The 16,103-nt window shown below is 37.7% G+C and overlaps 1 protein-coding gene across 1 annotated transcript in view; it reads right to left on the bottom strand.

The window, feature by feature from the left end:
* ZMAT4 (zinc finger matrin-type 4) overlaps positions 1-16,103 on the bottom strand; it is a 362,015-nt gene that overhangs the window by 59,350 nt on the left and 286,562 nt on the right. The gene's annotated exons all lie outside the window — the stretch shown is intronic.

The following is a 16,103-nucleotide window of genomic DNA, read 5'->3' as shown; positions in this document are numbered from 1 at the left end:
CCACTACCAGTCTAAAAAAGGTTGAAGAAGAAAGAAATAGGTAGAAGATTTCTTAAAGGAGCCATATTGTACGGTTTTACTTACCCTACTCCTTGTGAATTGGATGTGCCCTTCTCTCTCACCTCAAACCTATGGGAAAAGACTTCAGTGGAACTAACCCCTAAAGAGCTTCAGAAGTGCCTCCTTACACTTGGGAAGCCAGGTATTGCACTCTTGATACCCCCTGCAAGATTCAAAATTCCAGAGTCTGTGGCTAGTTAGCAACTTTGATGGCAAAGCAAGAAAGGTGGCAGGATTGGGCACATTGTATTGTATTCTCACAGCTTGCCAGAGTCAAAGCTATGTGAGAGCTTCCCACGGACCCATGTGTGTCCTGTGTATGAGCAGAGCTGGTCTGGTGACGTTGAGGATATCGGAGTTGGAAGCAGTAAGACCTCAGCAGAAAGATGCTAAAAATGTTCAGCTGGATATCTAGAGGCTTCCAGTGACCCCAGAGGAAATATGTAGCTCATATCAAGTAATGCTGAGTTCCTGAAAAGCCATGAAATCACCCCATGAGAAGAAGAGACAGTTTGCAGCCCCTGCCAGATCAGGCAGCATCTACGCTAGCCTTGTCTGTTTATCTATCAAGTCAACTTTTGTCCCCCTCACCTTTATAACCTGATACCCTGCTTCCCACAGCCCTGAAGGAACCTGAGGCAGGCAACCTTCTGAGCTAAAGGGATACAAAGCAAAACCCTAGAAGGAAAGCAAGAGCCCTCGTGGAGAAAAAGAGAGGAGCCTATGGATCTTTCTTTTCTCACAAAAATGCAGCCCAAGCAGATCAGAGCAGAGAGAGGGGAAAAAACCCAACTTTTAATAAAGATTGGAGATACCTGAGAAATTGTTTTTCTATCCCGAATAGATCAATTAAAGGCATAGAACTTTTATGTATTTAGGAATGAGAGTAAAAAAACTCTTTTCAGCATAAAAGAAAAGAAAAACAAAAAGAAAAAAAAAAAAAAAACCTATGCCACCACGAAGAGCTGTGCTTACATCACCTTTCGATTTCACAGGAGTGCATGACTCAGAACGATGACTGTCGCCCCCAAACCCAGAGAACATAAGTTATCACAACCAGCATGTGAGCTGTTTGAATGCTTCTCTAGGGCTGGTCCATTCCTTCTTTTATGCATGGAGTCAGAATATGAAAGCCAGCTTCAGGCCTTCCTCCCTGGGTTTTCCATCAATGTTGTCATAATAAACAGTAACTACTATTTCTACGGGTCCTCTTCAGACTACAGACTAATCAAAGTTTGCCTCATAACAAATGGAGGTTCAGCTTGGCAGCAGACATAAATATTTATGTTTAAAAATGGGCATTTTTAAGATCACCAACAAATCTAAAAAATATTCTGATCTGTGCTTTTCATTACAGTTCTCATGCTCTGCAGCCCGACAGAGGCGTGGGCAGGAAAGAGCTGGCACTTTATTACGATGTAAACTACAGGAAGCATAAACTAGGAAGGCAGTGGGTATAAACAAGAACAAAGGCAGGGAAGGGGCCGAGGAGTCCTCCCCCACACATGACACAGTGTCCTTGGTGGGAAGTTAGGTCTTTATTAATGCTCAGTTGAAATCCTAATTAGTTTGGAATTATACAGCTCCTTTTTCCTCCGAGAACTAGAGAATCTTATTAAACAAAAATGCTAACTTTCTCATTCACCTCGTTTTCAGTGCAATACCATATTAAGAGCATCCTGAAACCTTTGCATACCTAAAGGTTATTTCTGCAGGATTGCTGGTTATGTGTTGGAGAACTTAGCCACGGCTGCAAGGAACTGGCAGTCAGCTGGACAGAGAGCAAAGAGCAACAGTGCAAGGTAGATCATGAAAAGTACCATGGTCAGGAGTGGAAGGTACGGGAATAGAGGAGGACACTGTTTCTAACTCAGAGAATCTGGGAAAGCTTCTTGAAGATGCATCACTTTTGTATTTATATTCTTAGCACAGTGTGTAAAACAGATGGTCCTGGAGTGTTTAGCAGTATGGGACTACTCAGTGTGTCTTTTCAAGTTTCACCAAGCCAGACTTCAATGCCCCTGCAGCTTCCCATGCATCCATTTTACATCACAGAAACATCATTGCACCTTTATGACAATGCCAGGTGATTTTGCTAAACGCCAAGAGTGTAGGAGAGAATAAAACGGACCAAATAATTTTTGATGGAGCTAGGCAGATTCAAAGGCAATAAAAAGTAAACAAATAAACATATTATTACACACTGTGAAGGCGTCACTCAGGATGTAAACAGGCTAACGAGAGAGAAACAGGGAGGAAGGGTGGTTTTGGATGGTATGGTCAACAGAGTTGTCTGAGAAGTGTGCAATGAAACCGGAGGGATGAGATTTCAGCTGTGATATGAAAGACTGGTTAGAGTTGTCCAGGGAGAGTGAGTTGTAAGCAGAGAGGGCCAGGGATAGAAACGGGCTCAGACTGTTCAAAAAACAAACAAACAAACAAACAAAACAAAGCAACTGCTAGCCCAGAATTCTATATTCTACAAAAATATCCTTCAAAACTGAAAGTGAATAAAAACATTTTCAATAAATGAAAACTAAGAGAGTCGTTTGCCAGCAGACCTAGGTTACAGAAAAGCTTATAAGGGTCTTTAGAGGGAAGGTAAATGGCACCAGATATACACTCAGATCTACAGGAAAAAATGAAGGATACCATAAATGATTAATATGTGGGCATCCATCTTTTTTATTCCTCTAAATTTATTTGAAGACAGAAAACAATTAAAAAAAACTCTAACATCATATGTATATTATGGTGTTTATAATGTATTTCTATGTGTTAAATGGCAACATAATACAAGAATGGATAGGAGTAGAACAATACTGCTAAAAGATCATATTTTACATAAAATGGTAAATATCAGTTATAAGTAGTAAGTGATCATTCGAGGATGAATATTATAATCCCCTAGAAACAAACAAAGATATACAGCTAAACAGCCTATGGAAAGATTACGTAGGATAATAAAAAACATTTGATTAACCCAGAAGAAGGCAGGAAAAGAATAGAAAACAGATGGAAGAAATAGAAAATAGATAGCAAATGGTTTAGTTAAATTCAACCATATCAATAACTATATTATATGTAAATGGACCAAACATTTAAAAGGCAGAAATTATCAGTCTAATAAAAAGCAAGATTTAAATATATACTGGCTCCAGAGGTCTATTTTGTACACTTATAGGTTAAAAGTAAAGGGACAGAAAAAGGCATACCATGCAAGCAATAAGCATACAGAGTGGAGGTGCCGTATTAATATTAGGCAAATAGATTTCAAGGTGAGAATTGTTGCCAGAGAGGAGGATGTTTTAAAATGATAAAGTGAGAAATTCATCAGGAGAACCTAACAATTCTGAGTGGAATTTAGCTAAGAATAAGGCTTATGGATACATGAGACAAGAACTGGTAGAAAGAGAGGAAGAAATAGACAAGTCCATAATAATAGGAGACTTTGACACTACTCTTTCAGTAGTTGATAGAGCAGTAAGACAAAAAAGTCACTAAAGTTTAAAAGATCTAAATAAAACTATCACCCACTTTGTACTTATTGATATTTATGGAACACTACGTTCAATAATTGCAGAATACACAAACTTTTCAAGTATATATAGGAAGCAAACTAAAGGAATGTGATCGGCCATTAAAAAATTGTACTAAATATCAAGTAATTATATTTTGTAGAAAGGTTTCTTTGACTGCAATTGAAATAAATAAATAACGGTGGTATTTATAAAAAGAACTAAAGTTTTATAAATAACCTTAAAGAAAGAAAATACAAATGGAAATTAGGAAATATTTTGAATTCAGTGATGATGACAATATTACATATTAAGCAGTTAATCAGTCTTTAATCAGTTTTTAGAGGGATAGCTTCATATCCAAAAGGAAGAGAGGCTCAAAATCAACGGTCAAAATTTAAATCCTATAAAACTAGAAAAAAACAATACCAAATAATATCAAATAATATAAAACCAAGTAGAAGAAGAGAAGAAATAATAAAGGGAAGAAATCGACAAAATAGAAACAAATAACAGAATAATTAACAAAACCCCAAATCTGCTTTTTAGAAAGGATTAATACATGTATCAGGGCAAATCGTCAGAGGTTATAAAAAACAAGGAACATAAATTATGAAAATATAAGAATTGTTATTAATTCAGGTCCTGCAGGCATTTTAAAAAGATAATAAGAGAAAGAATATTATGAACAATGTTATGTCAGTAAATCTGACAAAGTATATGAGATGGACAAATGTCTTTAAAAATTCAATTTATCAAAGCTAACACATGATGAAATATAAAATCAGGACAGCCATTTATCTATTAGTGAAATTGATTTTCTTGTCCAAAATTCTCCCACAAAGAAATCTCCGAATCAGAAAGTTCTTTGGACAATTCTACCAAACATTAAATGATTTCATAATATCACTTACACAAACTCTTTTAGTAAACAGAAGAAGAAATATTTCCTTACTCATTTTTGAGACAACATAACACCAATAAAAATTGTGATAGACTCTAAAAGACAATAAAATTGCAAACCAATGTTTGTCATGAATACGACCAAAAAAATCCTTTAAAAATTAGAAACACATAACAGATATAGATATGTGGGTATATATGTAAACAAATCAGTTCCATCATAACCAAGTTTGTTTATTCCAGGAAGTTAAGAGTAGTATGACATTTAAAACTCAAATAATATAATTCACTACATTAACACACAAATGAGAAATAATATAGTCCTAATAGGTGCAGAAAAAAGCATTTGACAAATGTTGATATCCATTAATGATCAAAATTCTCAACATAGTAGAAAAATGTTTTAATTTAATAAAGAACATCTATCAAAAACCTACAGCTAACATATTAAATGCTGAAATATTGGACAGTTTCCTAAAATCAGAATAAAGCCAATTGGTATTACAACGTTGCCATTTGTATACAACGTTGCACCAGAGATTTGAGGCAGTGCCGTAAAAAAAAAAAAAAAAAAAAAAAAAAGAATGAAAGGCCTGCAGATTTGGAAATGAAGTAAAACTGTCTTTATTCATGGAAGATTATGGTTTAAAAAAATATCCTAAGAGACCTACAAATAACTGCTGCTAGATTAAGTGAGTTTAGAAAGGTAACTTTACACAAAGCCAGTAGTTAAAAAAAAAAAAAGTATTCTTAAAACGGTTTCAAACAACTGGAAAGTAAAAATGAAAAATGCCATTATAATAGTATCAAAATATTTTAAAACACTTAAGAATAAAAGGAATAAATTTAGCAAAAGCTGTACAAGACTGAGAACTACAAAACTTTGTTGAGAGAAATTAAGAGCTACCTAAATAGTGACCAAATACACCATATTCATGAACCAAAAGAACCGTTACTATTTATTATATCAGTTCTCCTATAGATTCCATGCAAACTTGATCAGAATTTCAACAGGCTCTTTATAGAAACAGACAAGTGTATTCTAAAATGTGTGTGGAAATCTAAGTACCTAAAATGGACAAAACAATTTGAAAAAAGAAGATTCTGAGGACTCACACTTGAGGATTTTAAGATTTATTACAAAAGTTGGTGTGATCATAACAGTGTGGCATTAGCATCAGGATGAATAAATTGTATCAATGGAACACAACACAGAGTCTAGAACTAGAACTAGAGGTACACACAAAAAGTCAATTGATATTTTTTCCAATTTTATTAAAATGTAATTGACATATATCCCTACAGAAGTTTAAGATGTACCCCATAATGACTTGACATACATATATTGTGAAATGATCACCTAAATAAGGTTAGTTAACACCCATCATCTCATATAGATTAAAAAAAAATAAAGAAAAAAGAAAAAATAGATTTTTCTTATTGTGAGAACTTTCAGGATCTATCTTTTTAGCCACTTTCAAATATACCATGTAGCTGTGCTAACTATAGTCATCATGTTGTACATTACATCCCTAGTAGTTATTTATTTTAGAACTAGAAATTTGTACCTTTTGACTACTTTCATTGATTTTCAATAAAGGTGTCAAGCCAATTCAATGGGGGAAAGAAGGCTTTTTCAACAAACAGTGCTAGAACAACCAGATAAATGTATGAAACAAAAAGATGAGCGTCAACCTCTGCCTCACAGCACACATTAAAATTAAGATTAATTATAGATTTCAATGCAAAAGCTAAAACTATAAAGCTTCTAGGAAAATATAGGAGAATAGCTTTATGAACTTGGCATAGGCACAGATTTCCTAGGGAACAAAACACACTGAACATTAAAAAAAATAATAAAAAATGAAAGTGTCTGCTTATAAAAAAAAAAAAAAACATAAAGAAAACAAAAAGGTGAGCCACATCCTAGAGGAAAAAAATATATATATATTTGGAATACTTACATCTGATACAGCACTTGTGTCCAGAACATGTAATTAACTCTTACATACATGCCAATAATAAAAATATACAACCCAGTCTTTCAAAGGAGAAACTACTTGATTAGATTAGTCATAAAATACGATATAAAAATGATCAATAAGCATATGAAAAGGTGCTTAGCATCATTTGTCACCAGGGAAATAAAAATCAAAAGAACATCTAAATTCTACCTCATGCCCACCACCAATGCTAACATAAAATAAAACAACAATACCAAATGTAAATGCCCCATGCAGAACAACTGGAATTCTCATACCTTCTGGAGGAGACTGCAAAAATGGTAAAACTGTCAGTTCCTTATAAAGTGAATCGGATATTTACCCTAAGACTCAGAAACTCTATTCCTAGACTATTTATGCTCAGCATGTAAAACAAGACTTGTATGAGAATGTTTATAGCAGCTTTATATCTAATAGCCAAAATCTCAAAACAATCTAAATGCTCATCAGTACGGATTGATAAGCAAATTATGATATACTCATATAATGGAATAATACCCAAGAACCAAAACAAAAACAACAAAAAAACCCAAAATAGAACAAAAACCTAATTTATGTAACAACATCAATGAGTCTCAGAAATATAACCTGTAGGTAAGGAATTCAGATACAAAGAAGCACATACTGTATGATTTCACTCCTACAAAGTTAAATAACAGCAAAGCTATACTCTAATAACAGAATTCAGAACAGCGTTGTCTTTAGGGAGTGGATTGACTGGAAGGGGGCACAAGACAATTTTCCAGAGCCAAGTACTTGGTTGGGATGGTAGTTATGGGGCATATTCATTTACTAAAATTCATCAGATTGAATACCCAAGATCCTCACATTTCATTTTATTAAGAAAAGTTAACAGTTGTGGTTCTAACCAAAAACCTCAGCAAACTAGAGACTCAAGTTTTGCCAGTTTCTGTTCCTCCTCATTTACACCCTACAAATTCTATTGTTTCACATTACTAGAAAGTAAATTTCATTTTCCTATTTATGCTTTGATAACCTTATAGGATGCCAAGAAATATTTCCATATGTTCTGTATTACAGTGCTTACTAAAGCTGGGACCATTTTGAAAGATGATTAATAATACAAAAGTAAAAAAAAAATAAGGCATTTGGCCTTGAATTATTTCTTTCTCCTCTATTTCTTACACATTCATTAATCAAATGGTCCTCTAAATGGATTTGTCATCTTCCAGCATAAAAAATAGTTGCTAATAATTACATTACGTATGCCATACATAAGCCCCATTGTGCTCACTTTACCTATTTACTCTTTGCAACACCCTATGAGCAGACACTACCATTATCCTGATTTAAAGATGAGGAAATTGAGGTACAAAGACTTACTTAAAATCACAGAGCTGGCTGGAGACACAGCTGGATTTTGAACCCATGTATTCTGTTCAGGAGTCAATCTCCTGTTATTCATTCTGCCTCCCGTGACATGTGACTGGGAATGAAGTCACAGAAAGGCTCTTTAGGGCTTATCTAGTCCAGAGGTCTTCACACTGGCCACTAGAGGATCAAGTACAAGCTGTTAACAAATTCCAGGTGACTGTGATTCAATAAATTCAGAGTGGAACCTAGAAATCTACATTTTCTAAAGTTCCCCAAGGTGCAAGTTTTGGAGAAACCATTGGTATGGTCCAAATCCCCATGGTATGGACACATGAAGTTTTTTTATAAGCAGAATTGTTTGTTTTGACTTGCACTTGAAGGTGTTCTTTTTTAAATATGGCTGACTTCAGCCACTGGCCTCATTTCTGCTTTGTGCACAAGTTTATTACCATCTCTTCAAATACATCAGATTCTTTTTTTTTAAAGATTTTATTTATTTATTTGACAGACAGAGATCACAAGTAGGCAGAGAGGCAGGTAGAGAGAGAGAGAGGAGGAAGCAGGGTCCCCGCTGAGCAGAGAGCCTGATGCGGAGCTCAGTCCCCGGACCCTGGGACTATGACCTGAGCTGAAGGCAGAGGCTTTAACCCACTGAGCCACCCAGGTGCCCCAAATACATCAGATTCTTGAGGAAAGTTATCATGTCCCCTAAGGTTCTGCATACCAGGTTGAAATTCTATTGGCACTTCAACAATATCCTTCATTATAATATAGTTTCAAATTTCCAGCATGGTCTCTATCATTATCTTCTGAATGGCATTTCCTGTTTGTTGATGGCATTTTTAAGCTATAAACTTCAAACTGAAGACCAAGTCTCTAGTGTGGTTTCATCACGATACAACATATAGCAGAATGGTCATAGCCCTTTCACACCATTAATTCTAACAATACTTTTAAAGCTTTGAGAGAGAGAGAGAGAGAGAGAGAGAGTGCGTGTGTGCGTGTGTGTGTGTGCGTGTGTGTGGCAACAATGACCCATTGTCATTTCCACACAGGTTTCTGCTAAGTCTTTTCCACATAGGTTACTGCTAAGCCTAATTTTCATTTCCTTGAATTTTATGTTTGATCATTTAGATATTCCTGCTTATCCCCATTAAGCTCCATCTCAATAAATTCTACCTATTCCTCTGGGGACAGAAAATATAATGTAGCTCATGTATCAATTCTGATTGGTTGGTAGTGATTGCCAGAGTGCTATGAAAAGATTACGAGCCCTCCTTCCAGATGATAAAGGAAGATCACCATCATCTACTAGCCATGTCTGTCATTGATGAGGGGTAGAGGGCCAGTGGTGTGCTTTTGATGTCTGTATCATTCCGGCTCCAGCATATTAATACAAATCATAGAAAATTCAGGCCAAGGAATATTTTGGCAAACCAGGAAGTCATCAAAATGTAGGTGGTAGTTAAAACTGTAGCAATGGTTAGATCATCTATGGAGATGGTATAGGTAAAGGGAAGATAATATAGAAGTTAGAATTTCTTGATGTCAGAGCACTGATGACCTGATATCTCACCCTGACACACAGGGTAGGAACCAGGTCCATGGATATCTCCTGCTCCCACTGGATCTCCACTTTTCTTGTCACTGAATCCAGGGCCAGATGTGGGTGTGGGAAGCTGGTGCCAGGTCATGCATATCTTTGAAGCTGGAGCACCAACATGCAGACACAATCTCAGTTCCTGTTTTCCCTCCTGAGTAGTTTATCTTTGCTCTTCCCTATCTCACAACCATTTTTCCTTCCTGGCAGCTGGTCCTGCTGATTTCAGGTCCAACACTAGATGCAGAAGAAATGGCTTTACATCCACTGCCTCACCACTTGCCATAATTGCATAAATTCTGATTCTTACAATGAGTTCCTTCCTCTATACCAATCATGGTGCTTGTACTCTTCTGATCAAATCCTAACTTAAAGAGGTGGTATTGAGAAAGCAGAGGGAAGAAAGCGTTTCTGGAAAAGTGAAGAAGTCACTATTATCATATATTTTTTTAAATTTAGGAATTATTAAACATGACCCTATTTAATGATTTAGTAGTAATAATTTAATAATAATAATTAGTAATAATTTAATGTTGCCTTATGAACATTTTTAGCCCAATTTACAGATGAGAAAACCATAGTTTAAAGACATTAAGATCACAGAATTAAGAAGTGGAAAAGGTAGATCTGTATCTATTTCTGATTTCAAAGCTAGTGACCTTGATAACTACATTAGCGCTTTTATTAGAAAAATGGAGGTAAGAGAAGGAAAGTAGAAGATTCCCGCTTCTAAAACACACACACACACACACACACACAGATAAAATTTGAAACTTATAATGTAAAACAGACAAAGCACAGCTGCTCTAGTCAAAATGGGAATTAGGGGGCTCAAACACCAGTCAGTTTCCCACCACCACAGTACAAGCATAGCACTTAGGGTATCCCAAGTAAGGGATGGTGTGGGCTCTGTAAAGCAGAGTTGGACAACCACTGCATTCTGTCATGCTACCCCTCACAAAGATAACATGAGGAACATACATGCCTGTACGTCCAACACTAGACTCGCACTATGGAATGTCTCTTCCCTGTGAGTTTAAGCCAAGAAGACTTCACTAGGGTCAGGGTTTGATGCAGTCCTGGTTAAAGGAGAGCCTATGTTCCTCCCTCCTACAGACATTACTGTGTACAGGATACTTAAATGTTAGCTTTCTGAATTCATCCCATTGCCCATGGGCTAGACTGCAGGGTACCAAACAGTCAATTAAACAAAGAACACACATTTTCTAAAACAGCTCTTTCTCTGCTTAAATAGTATATATGCAAAGCCTTGAAAATGGAATCAGGACGCAAATGGCTTTGCATCTTCAAAAGCTATTTCCAAACAAACAAAACCTAAAGCTATGGAATAAATGTATTCTCAGTAATTAAAAGACAATTTCAGCCATGTTGGATGCCTGACCCAAGAAAGGACTGGAAAATTGTCACCCTACTGGGAAGAGTCAGAAGGGACAGAGTAGTTTATTCTAAATATTAAAAAGCTGCTTTAGTAGAAAAAGGTTTAGACATTTTTCTACATGGCAGAGGATAGATACATTTTCATGCTTTGAGCATATCAGCCCCCATACAACCTTGATCTTAGCCTTAGAGGTTATCATTACTATTATGATAATACCCAAAGGATTAAACTGGTTTTTCTTTTATTTCTGTGAGCTGAATTAAATGTTAAGAAAACAGAAATAAAACTGATCTGAAGCAATCTATTATTTGAATTGTACTCAAGTGATTTTTAAAAACACCGTCTTCCTGGTCTGGATCTTGATGTACTACAAATGGAAATTCAAGAACATGAAATGTGCCTTTTCCTTGGAGTCCCACATCCACGGAGCTCTGTGGATATAAACAACTAATAACATAGCTGCATAGCTGGGACATATTTTTTTTTTTTTACATAAAGTGTTTTCATAAAATTTATTTTTTCCTACAACACAATTGCTGATTACATTACACTTAAACTAGCCTATACTCCTAACATGAAGTTATAAGTTATGGCATCAAATTAAACAATGGGTTAAATGAAGGCTCAAATCATCATTTGTAACCCATAAGGTATGTAGGAAAGCACAGATACACAGATCTTCCCTTCTCCTCTGTCCTGCAGGGGTGCCTTTCCACACCATCTCTCATTTCTTTCCACGGGCTCAGGATCACAGGCTGCTGTGATTTCCCTGAAGAATTGTCAGTAGTGCTATTAGGGTCACAGCTGTTAAAGAATCATGGTATTGACATTTTAGGTGCATCAGCTGAGGATACAGAGATTGTCAACTCTTTCAGACATCTGCTGGAAGTCCAAATGCCTCGTTAGCAACACTTGCTCGGGAGCTCTACCAGCTCCCTGGTCAATCAAAAGGCCCCAGGAAGCAAGAGAAGTTTTGGTGGCCATCTCTAAGACATCTCACCCCAGAAGGACTCAAAGGTGAAGTAGGAACAGCAGAAGTGTCCTAATTGTCTGTATGTCCTTTGAATCACTTTGTGAATGAGATTGTGCTCTTTCCCTCTCTATCACTTACACACAATGCAGCCATTAGGTATAGGAATATAATCTTTGGTGTCCTTCTAGTTCTTTTGTTAGTTAATCCTGGCTGCTTGTAGACATCCATCTCCAAAGGCCAAGTCTTTATCTTACTTTGAACAGACAACCTGCATTATGTTGAGCAGACAATCTCTGTGTTAAATCTTGGCTCTATGCTGCGTCCCTGCAGGACTGGCCCTTTAATAGGGATGTTTGAAACTAAAAAGTCTTCAACACGTGAAGAAAATAACTTTAAAGGCGGAATTTCTTGTTTGGCCAGGTGGGTGGAAGACACCTTTTATGAAGTCAGTGGCCTTGAAATCACAAACGCCGAAACTACCTGTTCAGCTTTCCCCTGGCACATACCCTGACACATGCAGCCCCACTGTGACCGGAGGAAGTGACTTTTCTCCAGGACACATGGCAGGAGAGCTCCCTATTTAATACCATTGTCCAGCGGCCTTACTCTTTATAGAAACGTGCCCAATCTTGTTTGAGTCATAATGTCACAGACGATAGCAAAATGCACAACTTACAGGGTGAAGAAACATGATTTTAGAAAAAGAAAACATTATGAAAAATCTAGGAAAGACTGACTCAGTAGTTCTCAAATACACTGGAGCCTAAGAATATAGGAAACAAATGACATGGAGGAAGGATGGACCCATCGATCATTTTCAGGAAAGAGGAAACTATTTTTCCTCTTTGAATCTATACTTGTTATTTAAACCTCAGAAGTCTCCATTCCCTCATCAGTAAGTTAGAGATAATAATTGTACCTACCTTAGAGAGTTTATATGAAAAGTGAAAAAGTTAATATAGGCGAATAACAACACAACAGCTCAATAAATGTAAACTACAACCATTATTTTTAATAATGACGATTCTTTGCCTTGGAGAAAAATACAGCCCTAATTCATGAATGGGAGAGTCATAATAATTTAATATTCTGAAAGAATTCTCTTTTTTAGAATTCTGAGGCGTATTCAAATTACTCTGGCAAGCTTCCTTCTCTACCGATGCTATTTATACACGTCTTTTTTGACAGATCAAATGCTTCCTTATACACTAATCATCCTATATATTTGCTTGGCACAGAGTTGAACGGAAAATTATCTCTATTCTTCATTTAAAAATTTTTTTTGAAAATATGGAAGATATGACATTACATGAACTGCTTCTTAGAAAGCTGTTGACACAGTGGATCTCAATATATTTTCCCTGCTTTGTTCCTAAATTGAGTGATGGAGGCTATTGAATAGGTAATTAGCTAAGTTCATAAATTAGATAAAAAAGAAAATGCAGAAGGGTATATTGGAAGCTGTGTAATTGCATCTTTTTTATTGTTAAAGAGTGCACTTGAGGATCTATCTGAAGGCTTGGGTTTTTTCTTTTACTAACAGCCTCTGTAAACAATGCCATTTGTTCTCTAGAGTCCTTGAAAATACTGAGCAGGCAGTGGCTCTGGTGAGAGTGGCAATTCCTTTCCAGTTGCTCAGACTGACTTCCCAGTAGACATGGATGTATCTAAATAGAATATCTATCATCTATCCTCTATCTTCATCTATCATCTACATCTATATATTATCCACATACCCGCATAATGATATATGATACAATATGACATGATATGCAATATCATTTATGGATGTATATTTACAAAATCACCTACTCGCTAAAACTTATTTATAATCCCCGAATCAATACTGGCAATGCTCTGTGGTCATTCACAGACATGTACAGAGAAGCCCACATGCATGTTCCCAAAAGAGGCTGAACACATGACACTCTGCCTCCTTGTTTCAGCCGTCCCACGAGGCAACCAGAGGATGGAGATGGCAGGGACCAGCCAGTGCAGTCCAACAAATCCAGTTTCAGGGCCAGCTGATGCGTTTGAATCCTAGCTCCAGCACCTGTTCGTGGGACGGCCTTAAGTCCTTAACACCTTCATGATAACAAGAAAATAGTCTGCTGGTATGAGTGGTTTCTTGAGAAGATCATAATCTGAGATGTGTGTACAGACAAATGTCCATGTTTCCCCTGGGAGCAGTGGTTCAGTAGTGGCTCCGTCAGTATTGGGTGGAGGAATTTATAGAACAAGTAGTGTGGCTAAAGAGAATTGACTGTATACACTGGCAGGGGGAGGTTGAGACAAGGTGAGGATCTGCAGGCCACTGTAATGGAGAGCTCAAAAAGCATAAAATGCCAAAAATGAGGTTAGACTAGCCCCTACTCCCCCCACTCCCAAAGAAGAAAAGCAAGAAGAATTTTACCTAAAATGTCTGTGTGTGTAAAACCAAGCTTTTTGCTTTCCATTCTGAACCATTCCTCCCACAGCGCTCTGCTTTCCAGGCTGCTCAGACTCAAACGCGGAGACCCAGCCTCCAAGCTTCTCTCCACCGCATCCCGCTCCACAGCCTGGGCTTTCCTGCAGGACCGGCTCCGTCCTCTAACATCTAGTTTTACATTTTTTAAAAACGTAAATTGTTTTGGGGGCGCCTGGGGGTGTTTACTGGGTTAAAGCCTCTACCTTTGGCTCAGTTCTTGATCTCAGGGTCCTGGGATCCAGCCCCGCATTGGGCTCTCTGCTCAGGGGGAGCCTGCTTCCCTTCCTCTCTCTGTCTGCCTCTCTGCCTACTTGTGATCTCTCTCTCCCAGCTCCTCCATCAAATAAACAAACAAACAAACAAACAAAATGCAAATTGTTTTGATTGTGGTAAATACACATAACGTAAATGTGCCAACTTGACCATGTTGAGTAAGACAGAATTCTGCACCCATCACACAGCAACGCCCCTTCCTCTCTGCGCCAGCATCTCGGAACCACTGTTCTACTTCCTATCTCTGAATCTGCTCCTGAGAGTGGATCCACACGGTATTTGTCCTCCTGTGATTGGCTTATTCTATCCTTAGATAGATAGGTACAGTTTCATCCGTGTTGGAGCCTGTCAGTCTCCTTCCTTTTCAAGGCTGCATACTATTCCATTTGTGCATGTATACATTTTGTTTTCCCATTCATCCACCAAGAGAAACGCATTGCTTCACCTTCTGTCTAGGAGTGAATAATGTGGCTGTGAGCGTGGGTGTACCCTTCTTCGTTTGAGTCCTTGCTTTCAGTTCTTCTGGGTAGATACCCAGAAGCAGAATATCTGGATAAAATAGACTCCAAATCCACTCCTGACACCTCTGCTGCTACCACCTTAGACTTACCCCTAATTGTTTCCCATATGAATGATCACAATTGGTGTCTACCGTCCCTCTGGTGCTGCTATTTTCCCTTCCTTAGTTCTCACCACAGAAGTCAGAGTGATCCTACGAATATGCCGGTCCAACAGCTTCCTATCACACTCTGATGACGGGCCAGAGTCATCTCAATGGCCTCACACTTTCAGGCTGACCTGACCTGCCTGCTTGTCTCTATGCCTCACCTCCTTCGACCCCACCCTTTACTCAAACCCCTCCCCCCGCCTCCCCCCACCCCTCACGTCTGCTCACAGCAGACTGTGCATGGCTTGTCCTCAGCCACCTCAGATCTTCATTCAAGTATCATCCTCTCTAGGAAACTTTCACTGACGGCTGTGATTGCTCTGCAAGGCTCCTCACCTCAGCCCCCCACTTCATTCCCCTCAGCTATCTTTTTAGTACTTAGCATCACCTAATATATTATATATTTTACTTTTTAAAATAATTTTCTGGGGGCACCTGAGTGGCTCAGTGGGTTAGAGCCTCTGCCTTCGACTCAGGTCATGGTTTCAGGGTCCTGGGATCAAGCCCAGCATCGGGCTCTCTGCACAGCAGGGAGCCTGCTTCCCCATTCTCTCTGCCTGCCTCTCTGCCTGCTTGTGATCTCTGTCTACTAAACAAATAAAGTATTTTTAAAAAATAAATAAAATAAAATAATTCTCTGAAATGCTGCATTAAAATCTAAACTTCAAGAAGGCATATAGTTTTGTCTTTCTATTTGCCAAGCTCAGAAGAGTGTCTGATACATAGTGCCACTCATTAAATATTTTAATGGACAGATGGATGGATGAACAACAGAGATGAATAACCATTGAAAGGCAATATAGAAACCAACAGTGCACTGTATGCTCACTAACTAAAATCTAAATTAAAAAAAATAAAATAAATAAAAGGTAATACCAGTAAGTTGAACACTGGAGAAATGCTTA

This window comes from Neovison vison, chromosome 11 (genome assembly GCF_020171115.1).
Source record: "Neovison vison isolate M4711 chromosome 11, ASM_NN_V1, whole genome shotgun sequence".
Classification (NCBI taxonomy): Eukaryota; Metazoa; Chordata; class Mammalia; order Carnivora; family Mustelidae; genus Neogale; species Neogale vison.
Note: the sequence above shows the minus strand (reverse complement) of the source record. Positions and strands in the feature narration are given on the sequence as shown.